This window comes from Pelodiscus sinensis, chromosome 1 (genome assembly GCF_052426305.1).
Source record: "Pelodiscus sinensis isolate ZL-2025 chromosome 1, ASM5242630v1, whole genome shotgun sequence".
Lineage (NCBI taxonomy): Eukaryota > Metazoa > Chordata > Testudines > Trionychidae > Pelodiscus > Pelodiscus sinensis.
In genome coordinates, this window is record NC_143052.1 from 123,951,727 (window position 1) to 123,975,902 (window position 24,176).

At 43.0% G+C, this 24,176-nt stretch overlaps 1 protein-coding gene and 1 long non-coding RNA gene across 3 annotated transcripts in view; one reads left to right on the plus strand and one right to left on the minus strand.

Moving 5' to 3' along the window:
- The window catches only part of LOC112546529 (uncharacterized), a 118,011-nt gene that overhangs the window by 93,157 nt on the left and 678 nt on the right, over positions 1-24,176 (plus strand). The window lies entirely within an intron of this gene.
- SHISAL1 (shisa like 1) overlaps positions 1-24,176 on the minus strand; it is a 294,094-nt gene that overhangs the window by 11,254 nt on the left and 258,664 nt on the right. The window lies entirely within an intron of this gene.

Genomic DNA, 24,176 nt, shown 5'->3' on the forward strand with positions numbered 1-24,176 from the left:
CACATAAGAAACAAAACCAAAGCTTCTTAAACAGAAGTTGTCACTCTTTCCTCTGTGACTCATTGAGTCCTGCACATGATCAGTACCTCCCCTGATCTCATTCCTCAGGATTCTTATATATAGGATACATATATTGAATGTGGCATGGACTTACATAATGCCTGTGGGGTTAAACAGCTAAGTAAGAATGAAGAGGTGAGATTTTAAAAAGCTTCTGTTAAGTTACTTAGCGCTTTTGTACATAGTGGGGGTAACGTATATTATGGGGAAATGATTCTAAAGTGCACTAACATGTATAGCATTAATAGATGCATAGAGACCCTGCAGGTGTACTCTAAGGGTTTTCTATATGTTAAAGCACAGTAGGGAACCATTAGTGTGCATTAGAAGGGTCTACATGTATCAGTGTGCAACATATTAATATACTTTAGAAATCTCTCCTGTCTCACCGTGTACATTACTCCTCCCCCCCCCCCCGGAGATATTGCGTTTGGTGCACGAGTCTCAATGATTTTTAGTAGAACTTTTCCTAGCTCACTGAAGAGCTTTGGGAATTTTTACCCTAACTCATCTCACTCCATCAGGGTCTATGTTGAATTAAGCCGTTGTACCTAAATGCAGGTTCTGAGGGGTCCAAGTCACGAAAGCTATGTTTTTTGGTACTTGTGTTACTGTAGTACATGAGCATCTTTAAAGATTTTAAGTATTTATCTTTACAGCATCTCTGTGAGGTACAGAAATATTATTTTACATATTTTACATTTTGGGGAAGGAAGGCGCAGACACTATGGACTTGTCTAGATAGACATTTTAATTTGTGGCAAGCTGGAGTGTGAACCCACAGCCTTCGTTAGGTGCAGGGCAAGCCTATGCAACAAAATTGTCAACCTAAGTTACTGTCATTATAGTAATTAAATCACTTTTGCATAGCCACACTATACTCCTTGTATTAGTGGTACATAGCCATGCTACCAGTGCTTGAATCGGCACCATGGTATCCCATTGTGCAACTCTCTACCATCTAGAACAGACTGTTTTTTGAAATGGGTTTGCATTGCCTTGTGGGGGCATTCGAGTCATGTGGGTGGAACTCATGATTTCAGCATTCCACAATGTAGTATTCTGCATCACATCATGTTTTGCACCTCTTTTCCAAAGCCCCACATACCCACATGTCCACTATCTCTGTGAGAAGCATGGATCCTGCCCAACTTTGTGCAGTCATGATGAGTGCTGCAAGAACCACACACCTCATCCTTTAGTATTTGCATATCTGCCAGAGAAGCAGTGGAGAACACGATCCCTTGATGCCTACCTTGCTAATGGGCAGAAAGAAACAATTCAAGGTTCCTGTTGGCATTTAGTCATCAGCTGCAGGAAGTGGTGTGCTGGTTCTGAGCCTGAGAAACAAGCAGTGACTGGTGGGATTGCATCATTATGTAGGTGTAAGGTAACAAACAGTGGCTGCAGAACTTTTGAATGCACAAGCCTACATTCCTGGAAGTGTGGGTGGAGATTGCCCAAGCTCTCTGGTGCAACAGCAATGAAATGAGTTGCCCAGACAGTGGAGAAGTGTTAGCAACTTCCACGTGGTAACGTGCAGCACCAGATTGCCACTGATCAGTCAAGAATCAATTTGCAAGTGGGAAACCCACCATGAGGGCTGATGTCATGCAAGTGTGCAGGCCCATAAATTGTGCCTTGCTGCCAAGGACTGTGACTCTGGGCAATGTGCAGGACACAGTGGATGGTTTTGCAGCAACAGGTTTCCTGAAATGCGGTGGCGCAATAGATGGCACAGACCATCCCTCTTTTGGCACTAGACCCCTTACCCCGGAATACAGCAACAGAAGCAGCTAGCTTCTATGGTGGTATGAGCGCTGGTTGATCACTAGTGATGTTTTTACTGACTTCAATATTGGTCAAGGCAGGAGCATGCCACACACATCTTTAAGAACATAGGCCTGTTCAGAAAGCTGAAAGCAGGGACCTTCTTTCCGGACCAGAGGTTTACCACTGGGAACACTGAAATCCAACAGTGGTCCTGGGAGACCCAACCTACCCCTTATTCCTGTGGCTTATGAAGATGTACAATAAAATGTGACACTGCCTTTGGGTGTGAGAGAGGTCATTGACACTGCTGTGGAAGCAGGGAAAGGAAAAAGGGGATGTGTGCAGCCATTTTAGGGTTGGTAGGAATAGAGCAAGAGACAGGCTAATCCTGAGGCCTAACCATGCGAGAGTGAGAATTGTAAGACACGCTGTCTTCGCTTCACTCTAAAAGATTAGGATGGAATGCTGACTCCAGCAGAAACCTTGAGATAAGGTAGCATCTGAAGGGAATTGTGTGGGCAGAGAGAGAACCATTAGCTGTTGATGTATGTAACTGGACAGTATATATACTTGTCTTATACTGCTTGTATTTAAGATCTGTCTAAGGAGGGGGAGCCATTCTTCCCCCCCCTTCACGCCCTCCCCCCCACCCGTCCAACCATAGTCTTTCCTTGCAATTGCTCGAAATAAACTGCCTCTGACTTATTGCTTACCAAACTCAGAGTGAGGACTTGTTTTCTTCCACACTGTTTACTCTCAAGATTAGACCTCAATGGGGGGGGGGGGGGGGGAAATATACCAATAGTTAGAGCTGCCTGCTGTGTACTTCATAATATTTGTGACATACTCAATGAGCCAAAGTTTTCACTGGAGTGGAAATGGGAGCTGGACTAGGTTTCTGCTGATTTGAGCAGCCAGATACCCAGCTATAAAAAAGGCTTAATGGAGGAGCTATACAGCTCAGTGAAGCTTTGACAAACTATTTTATTAGTGAGTCAAAGTAATGAGTACACTACATGGCTTTCGTTTTGTCTTTTTCCCTTTTCCCTTTGTCTTTTTGTCCCTTTGTCTTTGGGTACATCTAGACTGCAGGCTTCTTTCGAAAGAAGCTTTTTTGGAAGAGATCTTCTGAAAAAACTTCTTCTGAAAGAGAGCATCCATATTGTCAAAGCGCATTGAAAAAGCTATCTGCTTTTTCGAAAGAGAGCATCCACATGGAATGGATGCTATCTTGCATTTAAGCTGTGATTACTATGGACGGAGTGCCCACTTAAGGCACCTGTGCTTTTTCCTGGAGGCCTTTTGTTTTGAAAAAACTCCCCCTTCTACGTCCACACATGCCTTTTTCCAAAAGAGCTCTTTCGGAAAAGGCATTCTTCCTTGTAGAATGAGGTTTACCAGTGTCGGAAAAACCCCTGCATTCTTTCGAAAGAATGTGATACCAGTGCGGATGTAAGTGAAGCTTTTTCGGAAAAACAGCCATCCTAGATGCATCCTCTTTGTCCCCTTGTCTTTTTGTCCTCTTTTCTTTTCTCTGATATGACCCTTGTAATGAGTGCTGTATGTGTAGTAATATAACACCGCAAATGTACCTATTTCTGTTAGCTATGAATGATGTTGGCTCCAGCCAGCATATGCTGTGAGGTGGTAAAGATTAAGTTTTCATAAACAACTTGCATTCACTTGCATTTTCATGAACAGACTTGCATTCAGTTGTATGTCTGTGTGCACATTTGGAATAAAACTTTATAAATACAAGGGAGGGGAAAACATTTGAGGAGGAAAGAACAGTCATTCTCATTTCACAAACACACCAACCATGTTTCTCACAGATGAAGCTGTGATGGTCTGTACTCTCTCCTGGGCTACGTTTAGACTGCTTTCATCTGCTGAAAAAAGATATGCAAAATTGGAGCTAATTTGCATATCTTCTTCTGATTGCATTATCAGAAGAGGTTTTGTCAAAAACCAAGTTTAGACGTGATTCTTTAGGGGGAAAAAAACCTTTGTCGAAAGAACCCTGCACACCTCATTTTTTTAGGAAGAAGGGTTCTTTTGAAAGTGTTTTTTTTTTAAATAACTGCGTCGAAACTGCTTTCTTTTTCGACAAAACCTCTTCCGATAATGCAATTGGAAGAAGATATGCAAATTAGTTTTGAATTTGCATATCTTTTTTCTGCAGAAGAAAGTCTAAATATAGTCCTGGTGTGGGGTGGAGTGGCAGGGGTAATGGAGTGGCTCTTGGAGCCACGTGGAATGTAGAGCGTGTGGAGGAAGGCCCCAGAATGTACTTCTCTATGGGCTGCAGAAAGAGGTGAGCATGAATCTGAGCCTGAAGATCAACAGGAGTCTCCAGCATGTCTGTTTGCTGCTTGAGAGGTGCTACCATTTGGTGCTGCATATGTGCTTTTCTCTTTGCCACTCTACCCCTATCCATTCTGTCCATGAAAGTGATCCTTCAAGTCCTGTGCTTCGTATCTGAAGCATCAGATGATGGGAGGGGAACCACACGAATGTGCCTCTGAATTCTGGGGCATTGCTCACCAAGGACAATCAACTGTGCGGAGGTGCAGTGGAGGGAGAGGGGAGCAATGTGCTAAAAGAACATTTGTTTGTTGGATCTCCCCCTCTCCCACACACACAAAATGGGAAACTGAGGCCAAGGACCCTGCCCAATGACCAGTGAAATTGGGTTGGGTTGGAATTGGGTTGGGTTGGCTTGGCTTATAGAATGTCTGAATATGGTTCTGATGTTTGTCCAAACTAATGCTTGGTTCTCTTTCTTTTTTAGTAAAGGTCTCTTTTGTTATACATAGATTCAGTGATTCAGAGTGGGCAAGGTACTTCTTCTCAGGGGCAGCTGGGGACAGTTAACTTTTTCCACATTACAGCGTAGGTGCTCAAGCCAGTTCTGTGGTGTTAAGAGGAACCCCCCAGATACTGAACTCTGCCCTTCTTGCTGCTGACTTCACCAGACAGCAAAGTTACGGTTGGAGAACAATGAAATCACACAATTCAGTTGTCTATATTTACTTAATGAAGGGGCATACTTTCAACCCTGTCATGGAATGAGTAGCCATGGGAAATCAATGGGACTATTAGCTTGAATAAATTACTCAGTCTCCTCTCCCATTGAGGTATAAAGGAAAAATTTTTAAAAATATTTAGGCTGAGACTTAATTTGCATGGAAGTTGATTGTAACTGGACATCCAAATCTCTTAGACAGTTCTGAAAATGACTCAGAGCAAATGAAGGAAATTCATTAGGCTGAAACATTTGTCCTTAATCCATCCAGCTTTGTATGCTGAGAAATTGTCATACATTTGAATGAACCATGGCCATTAAATGCACTATCATGGCCATTTAATGCACAGGGATGACAAGGAATACTGGCTTGATCAGGTGGGGACATTTGAATGTATAGTTCTGACCGCCTTAATTTAATGTGGTTGGTTTGTCAAATCTTAGCAGAAGTAGGGTGCCAAACTGAATAGAGATAATATTTAATGAAAGTAGATTTATTATTCAGTTAAAGAAAGAGAGTTGTGACTAATGTATCGTGTCTTCACAAAAAAGTCAAGGGAATGGTCAAAGTAAAAATGGAGAGTTGTCTCACTACATAGGGTAGTTGAGGGGATAATTGCAATAGGCATGGAATCTAGAACACTTTTTTTTTCTCCATCTCTGGATCTTCAGAGTCTGGATCAGACAAGTTGTTCTAGAAACTGCCTGAGGGAGAGATCGTAAGGAGTTTTGGAGGACGGTACCATCAATATACAGATGACACCCAACTCTGTTTCTCTGTGACATAAGAACCAAGTGTGGCAGCGACTGATTTAAACCGGTGTCTGGAGGTGGTGATGGACTGGAGGAAGTCAAACACGTTGAAGTTAAATCTACATAAAAATGAGATCCTGTGGATCAGGAGGCCATCTGTTCAGAATGTGGCATGGTACCTGTTCTAGACGGGGTTACTCTCCCCTTGTAAGAACAGGTATGCAGCTTGGGAGGAGCCCTGGGCCCTTTAGCGTTTGAAAACCAAATTTTTTCGGTGACCAGGAGTGCTTTTGGGCAGCTTCTGATCCACCAGCTGCGACTCACCCTGACCAAGCATGCCTTGGGATGTAACAAGAGCATGGATCACTGTGGCCGACTGGATTACTGTAATGTGCTTTGTGTGGGGCTGCCTCTGAAGAGCCTTCAGAAATTTCAACTGGTCCATAATGCGGTTGCTCAAGTTTTAACTAATACTCGTTCTACGGAGCACATTATGCCAGTGCTCTGGAAGTGCACTGGCTTCCAATATGTTTCAGGGCATAATTCAAGGTCTTGGTTATGACCTATAAAGCCCTAAATGGGTTGGGTCCAGGGTATCTGAAGGACTGTCTTCTCCTATATGAACCGTAAGACACCATACTAGAGGTCCAACTTAAATATATAGCCCAAATGAAAAAACATAGTAAGAGTACCAAAAAAGTGCCACCATGGCTTGGCTTAACCAAGTAAAAGAGGCAGTGAGAGATAAAAGGGTATCTTTTAAAAAGTGGATGTCAAATCCCAGTGAGGAAAATAGAAAGGAGCATAAACTTTGTAAAATTAAGTGTAAAAATATACTAAGAAAAGGCAAAAAGGAGTTTGAAGAGCAATTGGCAAAAAACTCAAAAAGTAATAGCAAAATATTATTTAAGTGCATCAGAAGCAGGAAGCTGGCTAAACAACCAGTGGGGCCCTTGGATAATCGAGATGTTAAAGGAGCACTCAACGATGATGAAGTCATTGCAGAGACGCTAAATGAATTCTTTACTTCAGTCTTCATGGCTGAGGATATTGGAGAGATTCCCAAACCTGAGCCATTATATTTAGGTGACAAATCTGAGAAACTGTCCCAGATTGAGGTATCATTAGAAGAGGTTTTGGAACAAATTGATAAACTTAACAGTAACAAGTCACCAGGACCAGATTTCATTCACCCAAGAGTTCTGAAAGAACTCAAATGGGAAATTGCAGAACTATTAACTGTGGTTTGTAACCTATCCTTTAAATCTGCTTCCATATCTAATGATTGGAAGATAGCTAATGTGACACCAATATTTAAAAAGGGCTCTAGAGATGATCCTGGCAATTACACACTGGTAAGTCTAACGTCAGTACTGGGCAAATTAGTTAAGAATAAAATTGTCAGACACGTAGAAGAACGTAATTTGTTGGGGGAAAGTCAACATGGTTTCTATAAAGGGAAATGATGCCTTACTAATCTGCTGGAGTTCTTTGAGGGGGTCAAGAAGCTTGTGGACCGGGAAGATCTAGTGGATATAGTATACTTAGATTTCCAGAAAGGCTTTGACAAGGTCCCTCACCAAATGCTCTTAAGCAAAGTAAGTTATCATGGGATAAGTCGGAAGGTCCTTTCATGGATTGATAACTGGTTAAAAGACAGGAAACAAAGGGTAAGAATAAATGGTAAGTTTTCCAAATGGCGAGAGGTAACTAGTGGGGTCCTCCAAGAGTCTGTCCTGGGACCATCCTATTCAATTTATTTATAAATGATCTGGAGAAAGAGGTAAACAGTGAGGTGAAAAAATTTGCAGACGATACTAAACTGCTCAAGCTAGGTCAGACCAAAGCAAACTGTGAAAAGCTTCAAAAAGATTTCCCCAAACTAAGTGATTTTCATTTCCTCATTTCACGAGGAGTAACGGTAGTTCGAACTAGGAAGCCTAGTTCGAACTACCTAGTTCGTGCCCCGTGTAGCCGCGCTGCACGGGGTTCGAACCAGCGGGGTTTTAAAAATGGCGGCTCCCCGCTTATGCAAATGAAGCCCGGGAAATTCAAATCCCGGGCTTCATTTGCAAGTGCGGTATGCCTACATTACCCCGCTAGTTCGAACTAGCGGGGTAGTGTAGACATACCCGGGGTTATTGTGGATAGTTCTCTGAAAACATCTAGTCAGTGTGCAGTGGCAGCCAAAAAAACAAATAGAATGTTAGGAATCATTTTCTGTCTTATTCTCTGTTCCTTTTTTAATATCTTAATGCCTCTATATAAAACCATGGTATGCCCATATCTTGAATACTGCATACAGATGTGGTCGCCTCATATCAAAAAAGATATAGTGGCATTGGAAAAGGTTCAGAAAAAGGCAACAAAAGTGATGAGGGGTTTGGAACAGGTCCCATATGAAGAGAGATTAAAAAGACTTGGACTTTTCAGCTTAGAAAAGAGGAGACTAAGGCAGGGGGATATGATCGAGGTCTATAAAATCATGACTGGTATGGAAAAAATAAGGAAAAGTTATTTACTTATTCCCACACTATAAGAACTAGGGGTTAACAAATGAAATTAATAGATAGCAGGTTTAAAACAAACAAAAGGAAGTTTTTCTTCACTCAGCTCACAGTCAGCCTGTGGAACTTATTACCAGAGTATATGATGAAGACTAGGACTTTAACAGTGTTCAAAAAAGAGCTAGATAGATTCATGGAGATTAGGTCCATCAATAGCTATTAGCTAGGATATGTAAGAATGGCGTCCCTATCTTCTATTTCTCTGGAGGTGGGTGACGGGAGGGATCATGTGAGAATTACTTGTTGTGTCCACTCCATATGGGGCATCTGGTATTGGCCACTGTTGGCAGACAGGCAGGGGAGGCCCGTGACTATAGGCAGACTAGGGCGCCCAGGGCGCCCAATGATGATGCCCATTTCAAAGAACTACTACACCTGAGGGCACTTGACTGAGATTTTGACCTGGATTCCATTCTTGACTGACACTGACTTGCTGTATAAACTTCATCCAGACACTTCACCTCTAATTCCCCTCCCACTGTTTCTTAGTTATTTAGATTATGCTCATCAGGTCAGGGATGACACAGATCCTCAAAGCTATTTAGGTACCTAACTTCTCCTGGTTTCAAAGTATCTTTGAGGCTAAGTAAGGGTCTCTTACTAGGTACTTGCACAATGCCTAGCACAGTGGGTCCCAATCTTATTACATATAATAATAAAACAGCAGGGCTACTCAACTTTGGAAGCCCTGGGGACCACAATGATACAGCATATGCCGAGGACCGCAATGTAAGTGTGGTTGCAAATATATGCAAATAGTTTCTTTCATGCTGACGGGCATGAATACAAAGATTAAGGCAAGACTATACAACATTCAGGCCCCATTTAAGTCAGATCTGTTGATACTAATAAAATTCAATATTTACTCGATTTCTACCCATATGACAGCACTTTTAATGAGCAATGACAGTTCAGCAATTTAACTACCAAAACACATCAACAGAAGACCATTATATTGACGACTTTTTTTTGTTCTGGCTTCACAATTTTAACAAATCAAACAAAAACTGCCAATACAATATTTAGTGAAATATAAGTACAATCAATGTGAAATTAAAGGCACCGAGCGGAGAAGTGGCATGACTAGAAAAGGAACTCAGGAATCCTGCTTCCCAGAATCCCTTCCTTTCCCCTGCCCACTCCACCAAGCACCAGCTCCCGCTATCCCCTCAGAGCAGAGACTAGAACCCCCAAATCTAACCAACAGACCCACTGCCTGCCTACAGGAAAGGAAAGAAGTCAGAAGTTATAACACCCAGTTCCCTGAGCTAACCCAGTACCCTTGCCCTCCCCCAGAACCAGGCACCCAACAACCCCCCTGCTCTGATCCAGTGCCTCTCACCTCCCCTCCCCCAGAGCCAGGTACCTCCAGCGTCCTGCTCCAACCCAATGCACCCACCCCTCCCCCAGAGTCAGGCACTCCCAGCCTCCCTGCTCTAACTCAATGCCCTTTCCCTCCTGCAGAGCTGGGGACATAAATCTAGTGAGGCAGAGGGTAATGTCCTGGGTCTCACCGGAACCACATGCTTTTACCCCCAGGCACTGGGGCCTATGCGCAGAGCGGCTGTGAATGGTCCAGGCATGTGGCTCCGAACGTTCCATTGAAGGCACATGCCGCCGCCCCCTTCCCAATCTCCTTTGCAGGGCAAAAAAATCCCAGACCTTGTTTGTCTTTTTAAAAACCCATCCAGATGGCGATTTAACATGTGAAAACAAGGACATGTCTGGGAAAAACTGGACGTATGGTAACCCTAGCCAAGCCCTAGCACAGACCTTTTTCACCCTGGCCTTCCTGCCTGGCTCCAGCGCCACCTCGCTGCCCAGCTCTGCCACTGCCTTGCCACGTGCCTCTTGACACCTCCTGCAGCCCCTGCACACGTGCCAACATGGCCTGGCTCGGGGAAGCACTGCCACTGTGGCAGACGCGGCAGGCGTGCTTTGCCGCCGCCTTTTGTCGCCCTGCCTCCTGTCCCTGGCCAGCAGCTCCTTTGCATGTGCTGACACAGCTTGTCTCAGTGTTGAGCCACGCAGCTCTGAGGTGCTGCTGCTGTGGCAGATGCAGCAGACGTACTCTGCCGCCAACTCTTGCCATGCCACCGCCAGCCAGCAGCTCCTGCGCTCATGGCCTGGCTCAAAGCCCTGCAGCTTGGCACTGCCGCTGGAGCCCCAGCAATGAGGCAGGCAGGTGGCCTGGAAAGTGGCTCAAGGTGCCATGGGCCACATGCAAAGGGGCTGTGGGCTGTATGTAGCCCACAGGCCACATGTTGAGTAGCCCTGTCTTAGATGGTTCTACATGGGTGATGAGGACTGGGTGTTCTGAACATCTCTAACTTTGAATCATCCAACTCCCCCAAGAGCCTGGGTCACAGATTTCCAAAATCTATTTCCACAAAAGGACCTTAAAATATATGCAGTATATAAAATATACTGCTGTTCTTCATATTTGCAGAGCTGGGCTAGCCTCAGAGTGTATAGCTAAACATAGAAAACATCACATGGAAGAGTAAGCAAGACTTTAAAAAAGAACATAAGAATGGCCGTACTGGGTCAGATCAAAGGTCCATCTAGCCCAGTATCCTGTCTACCAACAGTGGCCAGTGCCAGGTGCCCCAGAGCGGGTGGACCGAAGACAATGATCAAGAGATTTGTCTCCTGCCATCCTTCTCCAGCCTTTGACAAACAGAGGCCAGGGGCACCATTTCTTACCCCCTGGCTAATAGCCTTTTATGGACCTAACCTCCATGAATTTATCTAGCTCTTTTTTAACTCTGTTATAGTCCTAGACTTCACAGCCTTCTCTGGCAAGGAGTTCCACAGGTTGACTGTGCGCTGTGTGAAGAAGAACTTTTTTTTATTAGTTTTAAACATGCTACCCATTAATTTCATTTGGTGTCCTCTAGTTCTTATATCATTGGGAACAAATAACTTTTCTTTATTCACCCTCTCCATACCACTCATGATTTTATAGACCTCTATCATATCTCCCTTAGTCTCCTCTTTTCTAAACTGAAAAGTCCCAGTCTCTTTAGTCTCTCCTCATATGGGACCTGTTCCAAACCCCTAATCATTTTAGTTGCTCTTTTCTGAACCTTTTCTAATGCCAAAATATCTTTTTTGAAGTGCGGAGACCACATCTGTACGCAGTAGTCAAGATGCTGGCATACTATAGTTTTATATAGGGGCAGTAAGATATTCTTCGTTTTATTTTCTATCCCTTTTTTAGTAATTCCTAGCATCCTATTTGCTTTTTTGACTGCCGCTGCGCACTGTGTGGACATTTTCAGAGAACTATCTACTATAACTCCAAGATCTCTTTCCTAATTAGTTGTAGCCAAATTAGCCCCCATCATATTGTATGTCCACATTATACCTGTCCACATTAAATTTTATTTGCCATTTTGTTATTTGCCATTTTGTTGCCCAATCACTCAGTTTGGTGAGATCTTTTTTAAGTTCTTTAGTCTGCTTTGGTCTTGACTATCTTGAACAGTTTAGTATCATCCGCAAACTTTGCCACCTCACTGTTTACCCCTTTCTCTAGATCATTTATGAATAAGTTGAATAGGATTGGTCCTAGGACTGACCCTTGGGGAACACCACTAGTTACACCCCTCCATTCTGAAAATTTACCATTTATTCTTACTCTTTGTTTCCTGTCTTTTAATCAGTTCTCAATCCATGAAAGGATCTTCCCTCTTATCCCATGACAACCTAATTTACACAAGAGCAGTTGGTGAGAGACCTTGTCAAAGGCTTTCTGGAAATCTTAGTATACGAGATCTACTGGATCCCTCTTGTCCACACGTTTGTTAACCCCTTCAAAGAACTCTAATAGATTAGTAAGACATGCTTTCCCGTTCCAGAAACCATGTTGACTTTTGCTCAACAAATTACGTTCTTCTACGTGTCTGACAATTTTATTCTTTACTATTGCTAAAACTAATTTGCCCGGTACTGGCATTAGACTTACTGGTCTGTAATTGCCAGGGTCACCTCTAAAGCCCTTTTTAAATATTGGCATTATGTTAGCTGTCTTCCAGTCCTTGGGTACAGAATCTGATTTAAAGGATAAGTTACAAACTACAGTTAATAGTTCTGCAATTTCACATTTGAGTTCCTTCAGAACCCTTGTCTGGATGCCGTTCAGTCCCGGTGATTTGTTACTGTTAAGTTTTTCAATTTGTTCCAAAACCTTCTCTAATGATACTTCAATCTGGGACAGTTCCTCAGATTCATCACCCACAAAGGACTGTGCAGGTTTGGGAATCTTCCTAACATCCTCAGCCGTGAAGACTAAAGCAAAGAAATCATTTAGTCTCTCCGCAATGGCTTTCTGCTGTCCATGGCAGAATTCAATTATGGGTGGGGGAAAAGGCTCTCTTTCATAGTCTTAGCCTGAATTTAAGGGATGTTTATTTATTAAGGCTACGTCTAGACTGCAAGCCTCTTTCAAAAAAGAGTGTCTAGACTACAACCAGTACTTTCAAAAAAGCAAGCCGCTTTTTCAAAACAGAGCACCCAGGCAGTCTGGATGTTCTCTTTCGAAAAAGCAGTTTGTATTACATGGCGCCTTTTTTCGAAAGAACACTTTTGAAAAAAGGCGTTATTCCTCGTAAAACGAGATTTTCTGTGGTTGAAAAAACTGCCATATTCTTTCTATTTACTTTTGAAAGAACACGGCAGCAGTCTAGACGCAGGGGAAGTTTTTTTTTTTAAAAAACCCTGTAGTCTAGACATACCCTAAGAGATGCTACTTTGCTGTTGTCTCAAGTTCAAAGGAAGTCTGTAAAATCTGTCGTGAAGCAATCTTGAACTTCCTGCTGTATTGCCAGTCCCTGGTTACATATCTTCTCAGCAGTCTGTTCTTTGAATTTTCAAAAATTCCACACTGCATATTTAAAAATATTCCGTGCAGTGACAGTTGGTACTTGATTAATGAACAGATATATTCTACAATACATATATTTTAAAAAACTATAGTTCCTGCCTCTCTTCCATTCATCCAGCCTTTATTGCACAATATGCAACTGAGTAATTTAATTAATTTGTACACACTCCAAGTGACTACTGCAAACCCGCTGATTTGAATATGCAGTCTATAGGGAAGATATGTTATTGATGCTATGTTACATTCAAGCACTAATTGCCCCAGTCATGTTGTCTCCAAATTATAGACATTATGGGCCAAAACAAATCCTCATTTAATTTTTGAACTGTGTATTCTGACATCAATAAGTTGCACAGGGAAAACAGAGGCACACTTCCCCCTTAATTTTTCTCTAATTTAGAAACTGTGTGCCAAATCCTCTGTTGGTGTAAATCGATATTGATTCAGTGAAGTCAATGGACCATAACAATTCATAGTGGCTCAGGAGCTGGCCCTCTTCACTGTCATCTTTTTTGAACTTATTCATGAAAATGAAATTTATCAAAATGTCCTTTTGGCTTGCAGACTGAGCGTTTGGACATAGGACAGGGGAGACAGTTTCATTTTTGCACTCTAGCCTAGTGCTTGCAGCACTGGTCTGGAATGTTTGAGTCTGTTCTCTGCTGGCTTCAAGGTGATGTGGGATGACAAACTGCTCTGAATTCAGATCCAGATGACTCAGGCAGAGAAGGGACTTACAATTGAGTCTTCTTCATTCCGGGCCAGTGCTCTAAATACCAGGCTACAGAATGTGCCTTTCCAAAAAACATCTGGATACCAAAATCCTTCCCTCAGTAGTTCTCCTCAGAACGGATATATCTCCATAAAATGTTTTGGCTTTGGCAACAGTATCCTAGCTACTGGGCTAAAAGTTCTGACAGTTCCTTCTCTGTCCCAGCTGCCCACAAAATCCACTAACCCTGGAACCCCAGAAGAATAAGTCTGGCCTGAGGCCATGAACCTCAGTTCTCCCTGCCCTTCCCCCCATCATGGGGCTGGAGCACTAGGAGAGTGAGGTGTTTCAGGTGGGGGGGGGGGGGGTCACATCAGTGAGGGTTGGGAGTTTTTTGGTGGGTTTTTCTTTTTTGCATCTCATTCGTGTGGTCCCTGACTGATTTTTCTTTTTCCTGTGGGTCAGTAGCCCCCCACTCAAAAAAGGTTGCTCACTCTTGCCATAAATAAAGACAATGTTGAAATCTTTTGTGTTGGACATATCATTTTACTTTAGTTAAAAATGAAGCCTGGCCAACAAGCCCCCAGTTGGGGCCCAGCCTCCATCTGGCCGCAGCATCAGAACACTCCTGAGCCCATCATATACCGGAACCCCCCACATCTCCAGACTCCTGCACCCCCACTCCCCTGCTATAACACACCTGCATCCCCACACACCTCATCCTTGTGCCCTGAGTTCATTATACACCCCAGTCTCCTGCCCTGAGCCCCTCATACACTCCAACCCAGACTTCTGCCATAAGATTGACAGAAGACTGCATGAAGCTGGATTTGACCAGTTATGATGTAAACTTCAAAGAAGTGTGTGAAAAGATGCAGCAGCAGAAATCCCATTAAATAAAGTCTGAGTACAATGTTTCATTTCTGCTATTATTAATCATGTCAATTATCAATAATATTAAGTTGTATATTTTCAGTCATGCCAATGGACATTCTTACATGACTCTTTGATAACCACTTGTTCTGAATTTTGATGCAGTTTGGCTCTTTGGTTTGAAAAGGTTGCCAACTCCTGATCTAGGGTTTGAGAGTTAATGCTGCAGGAGAAGAAAAGATTAACAGTGAGGGAGAAGGAAAACAAGGTTTTTTGAGGTGACCCTAGTTGTAGTTGCTCCCTTGAAAAAAAGTGCTCTTTGACTCCAGCAATGGAGCTGTGTTTATTTTTAAAAAAGCATTTCAGGGCTGCATCTTAGTATTGACTTGTCTATGTGCAAACTCCCTTTGGCTGGAGTAGGATCTCTGTCTATAAATCGAAGAATGGTATGGTCCTCTGGTGAGCAGCTCTTTTAGAGTCAGAGTGGAAGTAGACACCAAAGGAAAACAAGTTTTCTTGCAATAATTTGCTTATTTATCAGCATCTGGGTGAGGTGCTTCACTTAGTCTGGCTTGGTGTGCATGACGATTTATGAAGTATGGAGATTTGGGTTTGAATGATGCCAGCTGCCAGCTGCTGGTGGTTGTCCCATGTTTGTTCTTGTTATTAGCAATTAACTGGCTGTATCTATTTTTCATATCAAGTGCATTTATTTTTTGCAGTTTACAGTGGGATAACTGTTTCAGGTGTTGGATTAATATATGAGATGAGTATAGACAGGAAGTAAAAATTCAAACGATGAATAAAACATTCTATAAATATTACACATACATGCAATATAATGAAAAATCCTGGTGTGTTAAGTCAGGATTCTTAAAACATACATATACATGCAAAATCCCATACCTCCAAATTTCTGCACAGGCAGAATATTAGAGATGAGATTTGGCAGATGGTGCCGAGAGCTGAATTTTCCCCTCTGTTTTCAGACTGACACATTCTATAGTCCGATTATGTAATCATTACACACTCCCATTGACAGCAATTGCTATTATGCAGCAGCTGTGTAATCAGTTACTCTATAGGATGAGGTGGGGGGCATATGTTTGTCTCTTGTGTTTTTAAAAACACATTTTGAGGAACAAAACAATCAAAGATTTTTATAAAAATTTTTTGTTTAGCTGCTAGTCCACGTTCTCTCTCAGGTCTGCAGATGCAGGTCACCACGGATAGAAATCGGTATCTGCTGATCCCTGAGGCTCTGCTCCCAGGAAAAGCAGTGGCCAAAGGAGAGGAAGATGGTGCCACCATTCCCAGAGGATACCCTGTGTAGGCAGCTCCTCCTGGCTGCATAGCTGTACTACCCCAACCCCCACTGCTATATAGGAAATGCAGCTGGGGGAAGGGCTACAGGCTGAGTTGGCTGTTAGTTGAGGAGTCTCTAGTTGTTAGCCCTCTGGTGGCCCTCTCTTTCATGTTCCCGAACTCTGCCTGCAGTGTGTGTGTGTACATATAGCTAGCTAACCTTTGCATATTATCATCGTTAGTGAGTGGGATTACACTGTACCTCCGCGTCCCTTTGTATTATGGTTGTACATGACTGCTGTGTGCCTTTTGATATTTACACAGTGATTGTTGGTGTTTTTTTATCTTGTACACAAAACAAAGTGGCTCTTTTAGTCACAACATATGCTGCTGTATAGCATGAGATTTATTCAGCAGTTACATATTTTCTCATGGAATTTAGTTGAAATGATGCCTTAAATATGCCAATAGACAGGTATTGTTCTAGGTGATTTTAGTCTGATTGATCAGTGATTTTGTTAATTTAATTCTAGTGGATGAAGAAACATTTGAGACTTTTTCAGGGACGCTGAAGGACAAAGGCCTGATAATTTCAAAACAGAATCCCCTCAAGATGGGTTTGTTTTCAGTTAAAATTGGAAAGAGATGTACTATTTTGATTTAGAGTTCTGAAATGAACCATATTCAACAAGTTTCCTTGTGACTCATGGCATTTTTTTTGACAATGGAAAGCTGGGAACATGATGGAAATGGAACTTGTGTGCTCTGAGGCGGCTCAGAATGGATTACAATAGATGAGAGAGACAAGATGGATGAAGTAATACTTTTTTGGGGCCAATTTCTGTTGGTGACCGAGACAAGCTTTTGAGCTCACCAAGGGATCATCTACACTGCACCTATAGGTTGAAATAAAATACACAAATTGAGCTACGAGGATTATGTATCTTATTTTGATCAAATTTCAAAATAAAGTGCTCCACGAGGGTTTCAGGGATGCCGGAATAGCGTGCTCATTATATTGAAATCTATTTCAAAATAATGTGTGTGTTTAAAGAATAGCTATTTCGGAATTCTTCCGGTATTCCGAAATAGCCCTGCTGTCTAGATGTAGCCAAAGCAGGGCCGGATTGGGGGAGAGGGGCATGCCAACCTGTGGGGGGCAGCTGATGGCAGCTGTAAGGGGCGCTGCATGCCCAGCAGTGCAGCGCCCCTTAGAGCTGCCATTAGGTGCTGCGCGCCCGGGGCTGCGGGCTGCGCGGCGCCCCTTAGAGTTACAATCAGGCGCTGTGCACCCGATTGCAGCTGTAAGGTGTGCAGTGTGCCGGGGGGCGGAGCCGTGCATGCGTTGTGCTCCAGCTGCTGGGCTCAGGAATGGCTCGAGCCGGCCCTGAGCCAAAGAGGAGTTCTTTAGAAGTTGGTCCCATATCTGATCCATCAGGTGTCAGATCCTGGTACAAACAGCTATGATGAAAGTGCATGAAACTGATAGCACTAAGCCACACGTAATAGAAATATTTAGTGAGTATTTAATTTGTTTAGTTTTTGATGAATCACAGATGCAATTACTACTTTAAATTGCCTGGCATTACGGTAATGAATTTAAATAGCAACAAAGAATGCCTGAGTATTTTTGAGCTTGTTTCTGCTCTCCCTTGCAGCACCACTCTATTGACTGTGCAAGTAGTCACTCTGTAATTACTCCAATGCAAGCAGGAATAGAACGTGTCTCAGTAGTGTGCTTCTGTGTTCCATGAGTATACACCTCAAATTACTTGTGAACAATCTTGCGTTGTGTGTTGAAAGAAACAGAAAGTTTCCATTTGTGCAGACTGACCATGGTCCTTTGCAGGAGACTATCCTAAGGCAGGGGTCGCCAACCTTTTTAAGCACGAGGTCACTTTTTGAATTTAAGTGCCATCCAAGATCTACCTCAAACCCAAATACCCTTGTTCCTGCCCCTTCTCCAAGGCCCTGCCCCTGCTCATGCCTTTCTGCCTCCCTCAACCTCCCTCACTTTCGCCAGGCTGGGGCAGAGGTGCAGGGTTGGGGTGCAGGTTCTGGTCTTGGATTAAAGGCTTTGGAGTGTGAGGGGCTCCGAGCTGAGCTTGGGGCAGGCAGCTGGGGTGGTGGAGGGGGTTCTATGTGCAAGCTCTGGGAGGGTGTTTAGATGCAGGGGTGCTCCGGGCTAGGGCAGGTGCATGGGGTGTAGGAGAGGTTCACGACTGGGGAAGGGTTTCAGGATGTGGGCTCCAGCTGGGCACTGCTTACCTCTGGCTGCTCCTGGGGGGTGCTGCAGTGGGGCTAAGGCAGGCTCACTCCTGCCCTGCCCCTGCACCACTCCCAAAAGCAGCCAGCAAACTCCATCCCAAGACCTGTTGTGCCCCCTCTCTGCTCTGCGGAGAAAGGATACAGGGTGGGACGGGGGCACCTTGACATCAGCACCCCCTCCTCTCCCTCCCTTGCCCTGCCCAGCAAGTAGGAGGCTCCTGAGGGGACAGTTCCAAGGCAAAGGGCAGGAGATGAACAGCAATGGGGGGAGGGGCAGCTGAAGTGCCAGCACTTTGATGGCCTCATGGCCAAACCAGTCAAGATCACCTGTCAGAGGCTGATTGGTGATCCTGATATACTGGTTGGTGACCACTGCCCTAAGGACTTGATCCTGTTGAGTGCTGAGCACAATAGACCGGAGCCAGCAAAGCCTTTAACCACATGAATACTTGCAGTGAGGCTGACAGTGGACGGTGTAGGTTAGCAGTCAGAATTAATGCATCAACACTGGTATAAACTCCCAAGTAACTTCAACGGAGTTATTCAGGATTTAACACCTTAGGTTAGAAAAAGGCACAGGTATATAATATCAATTAGCTGCTCCTCCATTATTTTTGAGATATGGCATGTGATTCAATGACAGTTTGGTTTTGTGTTGGTTGAGGATAGCTGATTTTTTTTCCTTAAAAACAAGCCTGCATTGGGGCCCCTGCCCCCATTATGACTTTGTTACCCTTCGTTCTCCTTGCATTTTGTAGGTCAGAAGAACTGAGAGACACTTTTCTGTGAAAACGCTGAGTCTTCAAAGCCCTTTCTTCCAAACATTTTGTGAAATGTGTCAGTTTTGCTGAATAAAAGAAATAACAGTTTAAAGATTTGCTCTATCATTTTCCAAATGTGAAACCCTGATTTTTTTTTCAATTCAAAATTATTTTTGATGAGATTTCCTTCATATTTACTTTTTTAAAATGCTAAAAATCAAAATGAAACACTTTGGTTGAGGTTGAATCAAACTTGTTGTTCAACTCAAAACAAAGCACTCTGAATTTTTGATTTGCTAATATTTTAAACACTCCCCTACACTTTTTCAGCATTCCCAATGAAATAAAAAATCAGTTATTTATCTGGCTTTTCTCCCCTCACTTGCTTCTGTTTTAAGGCGAAGGTATATCATGTATGTCTACACTGCCACTAGATGGGTGGACGGACACAAGCTGACTATGTTCAGGCTTATCATCATTATCATCAACAACTATGGGCTTAATGCCCGTTGGTATCCGATGCCTCCCTCACTATTTCCTTCCATCTTTCCCTGTCCAGTGAGGAGAGGCTTAGTTTCTGTAGACTAGCACCAATCTACTATATCATCTACCTATTCTCTGTGGGGTCTGCCTCTCCTACTCGGACCATCCATTATGCCAAATACCAGGGTCTTAACTTTTCATTCATTCTGCAAATATGCCCGAATAGCTGTAACTTCCGTTGTATAACCTTCTGCAGTAGGTTCTCTTTTGGCAGTATCTTCCTATATAATTCCTCGTTGGTGACCTCCTGCATCCATCTTATTCTCAGGATCTTTCTATAACAACTCCTCTTGAACGCCAATATCCTTTTCTTCAAATCCTTCATGAATATCCTTAAAACAAGTGTGGCTGTAGTGGCAGCTCAGGTTAGCTGCCTGAGCCCGTACTCGGGGAGTCCCACAGGATTGTAATTGGGCTGCTAGTCCGAGCTGTTACCTGTACTGCTGTGACCACGGAGCTGTTTATAGCATCATAACTTAAGCAGAGCTAGTAGGTGCGTCCATGCCCACCCACACTGAGACGCCAACGCTGCTTGTGCTGGTAACCTACGCAGCCCAGAACCAGTACCCTTCCCTCCACAGAGTAGAAGTGGCCACTCCATGGAGGAGAGGAAGCAGAAGTGCGGGGTAAAGGGTTGCCAGTGCTCTCAGACCAGATGCTCCAGATGCCATTTGTTGCAATGGTGTCTGGTCTCAGAGAGTGGGAAACCCTAGTGCAGGCCAAGGAGGGAAACTCGGCTGCAGCCTCAGGGTAGGAGGAGTAGGCAGTGACCAGAGGAACTGGAAGAAGAGAAGGGGTGCTCTGAAGGGGAGATTGGCTCATCTCTCCAGTCTCTGGCTGCCCCGTGCTCCTCCAGTCCCATGCTTGGGCCACTTCCCACTACCTGGTGAGCAGAGGCTGGGCAAAGTCTGCAGGTAGAGGGGGTGGCAGGTGGGATGGACCTAGGGACTGTGTATCCATAAGCATATGCAGCATCAGGCACTGCTAAATTTGGGGCACTTGTGGTGCCCCAAACTGCTGCAAATACCTAAAGATGTCCCTGGAATCATCTTTCAGTTGCCATATAGACCTCCCATAAGGCATGTTTTTACTACGGGCCAGATTGACAAGGCACCAATCGATCCAGCAAGGGTCAATTTATTGCATCTAATATAGATACAACAAATAGACCACTGATCCCTCTCCCATCGCCTCTGGTAGTTCTCCAGAACAAAAAAAGTAAGGGGAGTTAAGGGGAGAGGGATTTTTTTTGTCGACCCAGCAGTAATTTGATCTTTCATTGATGTGATTTATACTATTAAAGTAACTCAAAGTGCAGAGCTTAGATCAATTTGTTCCCATAGTGTAGATGTGTCCTGAGAGATTGAGTGTGTGACACACAATAGCCTCTTATTTTGGTTGGGTCATCCAACTATTTGTCATAATAGTAGACCAGATGTAACTAGAGTTGGTCAGGAATGAGGGGCTTTTCCTGTAATTTTTTTCCCCACTTTATTTGAAAAAAAAAAAAAAAATTCCAGTAACAGAAAATCTTTGTAAATTTTTGTTTAGCTGTAAACCCAATTTTTACATCAAATGATTTTGATTAGAAAAAGTTCATCCATCTGTCATGGGTTGCAGGTTGCCCATGACTGTTCTAGCACCATTCTGGTAGTAAGTTTTTTGGTCACTGCTAATTTGGGTCAGATCTGATTCAGCAACATGAGGCTACACAATTCAATGTAAATTCTAGGAACTGTTTCTCTTTGATCTTCTCTAGGATGAGCTTCAGCTCAATAGCACTTCAGAGGTTGATTTCCAGTTGAGACTGTATTTACAAAAGCTAAATTGGGATTGTCAATGCCTGATTTAGCTTTTTAAATGCAAAATGAAATTGAAATCAGCCAGCTAAGATATCTTTGAAGTACTATTGAGATCAATGGCCAGACTGAATGCGGTAATATGGGCCTTTTCCTTTGAAGCTGAGTTGTTGCACTGAGCTATATTTAAAGTGGCTGGGCTGATTTCAAGTTTTTTACTCTGACATTTAAGCAGTAAAATCCAGGGTTTCAAACAGCTGCCAACTCTGTTATTCTATGTGAAGTAAACTTCAAAGACACTAGTACCTAGGTCCCAGCAAAATGCAAATGGTTAGAAAAAACACATTAGCAACCTATCTAGGCTGCCTTTAAGATGCCATCATTGCAACTCTTGGTATGTTTCAAAGACAATAATTAGAAGGTAAATTACTCTGATCTAAAGTAGATAAAAACAACAAATGATCTGGTAGCACTTATAGACTAACAAAACAAGTAGATGGTATCATGAGCTTTCGTGGGCACAGCCCACTTCTTCTAAAGTAGATAGTGAGACATTTGGTGATGAGGTTAGTAATGTCACACTCCTTGTTCCAGAGTAGTTAATTAAACATGGATATGACACTATCAAAAAGACCCAACCACAATCCAGCTATAGTCTCAACTGGATTTGTTTCTGATTTCACATTTACTGTGACTTCTGTTACTGGAATAGCTATTTCTGATTCATACTAGTGTATCCGAGTTCACACTCTGACCATGAGACACCTGTTGGGAATGCTGGATATAGTTTATGTGTGGGTGATGTTCAGATTTGATTTTCATTATTTTATTTTCCTGCATTCGGCCCAGGCAGGAGCAGACGTTAATTGACCTTTTAGTTTGCTATTTTCTGACAATACTTCAGAAGCAGATGGGTGTTTCCATGTTTAGTTTAAGTCACAGAAGGCTTTTAACACAAAACAACATTTGAAATGGCCCTGGCAGTGAGTGAAATGCTGCTGAATGCAGCAGTCCCAGTTTGGTCAGGAGGCAAAGAGAGGGATACATTCCTACACCTATCACCTGTGAGCTTTGTGCGTCACAAAGCATATGGTTTTTAATATTTTGTACGGGAAAAGATTGTCAAATGCTTTTGCATTACAAAAAAATTCTGCTGACCTTGGTGACAAACGAGTCAAGATTTTAAATAAAACTGATAACACTTTAGAAATACTAACTTTACTTTCATTAGAAACAAGCTTCTGTCACATCACCCCATTAATTACGAGTGGTGAAGATTCAGGTCTAAATCTGCCCTGCTGTTTAAGACACTTGAACATGTAAGAGAGAATCCCATGAGGTTCCAGCTCATTAGGTCTAGTGATTATAGTGTGCTGTAATATATCAAAGGTAGAAAACCCAAACCTCCTTATTTCTGTGTCCATGATCGTTTTGTAAGTTACTTCTTCAGACATTTTCTTTTTTACACTTGCAGGTTTCTTTAATATTAAAAGCCCTGATGTTTCATTCTAATTTTAAGCCTGTTAATGCCAATGGGACAGATTTGGTCCCTCTCTCTCCAAGCCCCACTGTATTTGTTTTGAGAAGTACCTGTGAATCTTAACTATTCTCTGCCCTTGCTGGACGAGTTAGGTGCAAATTTGGGACTTGTAGCCAGTTAGGCACACATGATTTTCTAGGTGAACCAGCATTCCCCAACAGCAATCTAATGCTCAAGTCCTCCCTCCTCCTGTAAGCCTATATAGCCATGCCATAGTAAAGTTTCTCAAATAGTGGAAGATCCTGATCCAAGAGACTCAAACCCTTGTCTGTCAGCTATCTTAAAGGGCTTACCTGGGTAGGTCTCCTGGAAGTCATGGGAACATGCCTATAACGTATTGTTTCAGAAGGGTAGCCGAGTTAGTCTGTAACAGGAAAAACTTAAAAAACAACAAATAGTCTAGTAGCACTTTTAAAGACTAACAAAACTTGTAGATGATATCATGAGCTTTGTGTTAGGCACATTACTTTACACCATTCTCTAGGTAAACGTTGCTGTTCAGGTACCTGTGATGACTTCCTACTCAACCTCCTCTCTGATGTAGAGACCATACTTCAGGGACTTAGCAAGAGATTGAAACCCTGCTGGGCAGCAGGAGAGACTCTGGGGAGATTTCAAATCTGCCTAAAGATAAAGCAATCCATCAAGATCCAATACCATCAGATGAAGCCGCTAGCTACCAGCAGACATCCGATTCCTATTTCAAGGCACTGAACAGAGTTGTCACTTCCAGCTAACCTAACCTCAAAACCTACAAATCAGTTGTGGGCATGGGCAGCAAGAATTGTTTAAAAATCAAGCCATAGAAAGCAATGTTTTTGTTTATAAATGATTTAGGAGACTAAGCACAAAATGAACAATGTAAATCGAAGAACATTTACATCAATGAAGTAGCATCTTCGATACACCTATTATAGGACTGGCTGGCTTCATAGCCATGTGGGACAGTCTCGACATGTGGCTTTAATCTCATGAGCTAATAATGGCAAAATTAAAATTCTCTGAATTATGTTAATGCAAATTATAATTTAAAAATGCATTTTCCCCTCATATGTATGTATTATGGCTCCAGGCACTAAGGATGAGATGATGTCTATATCTTGCAGGACTGAGCAAATAGGCCCCAATCGGGCAATGTTTGCGCACAGCTAGAAATCCTTTGCCCCACCCCACCTGAAGTTCAGTGGGGGTTTGTGCGGGTGCACGGCTCTACCCATGTGCAGGATCAGGTCTTTGGAACAGATAAAGTTATTTCTCTAAGAACCATCTTAGAATAATTTTTCCCTAGTTGGTTTTACATTTTGCAATC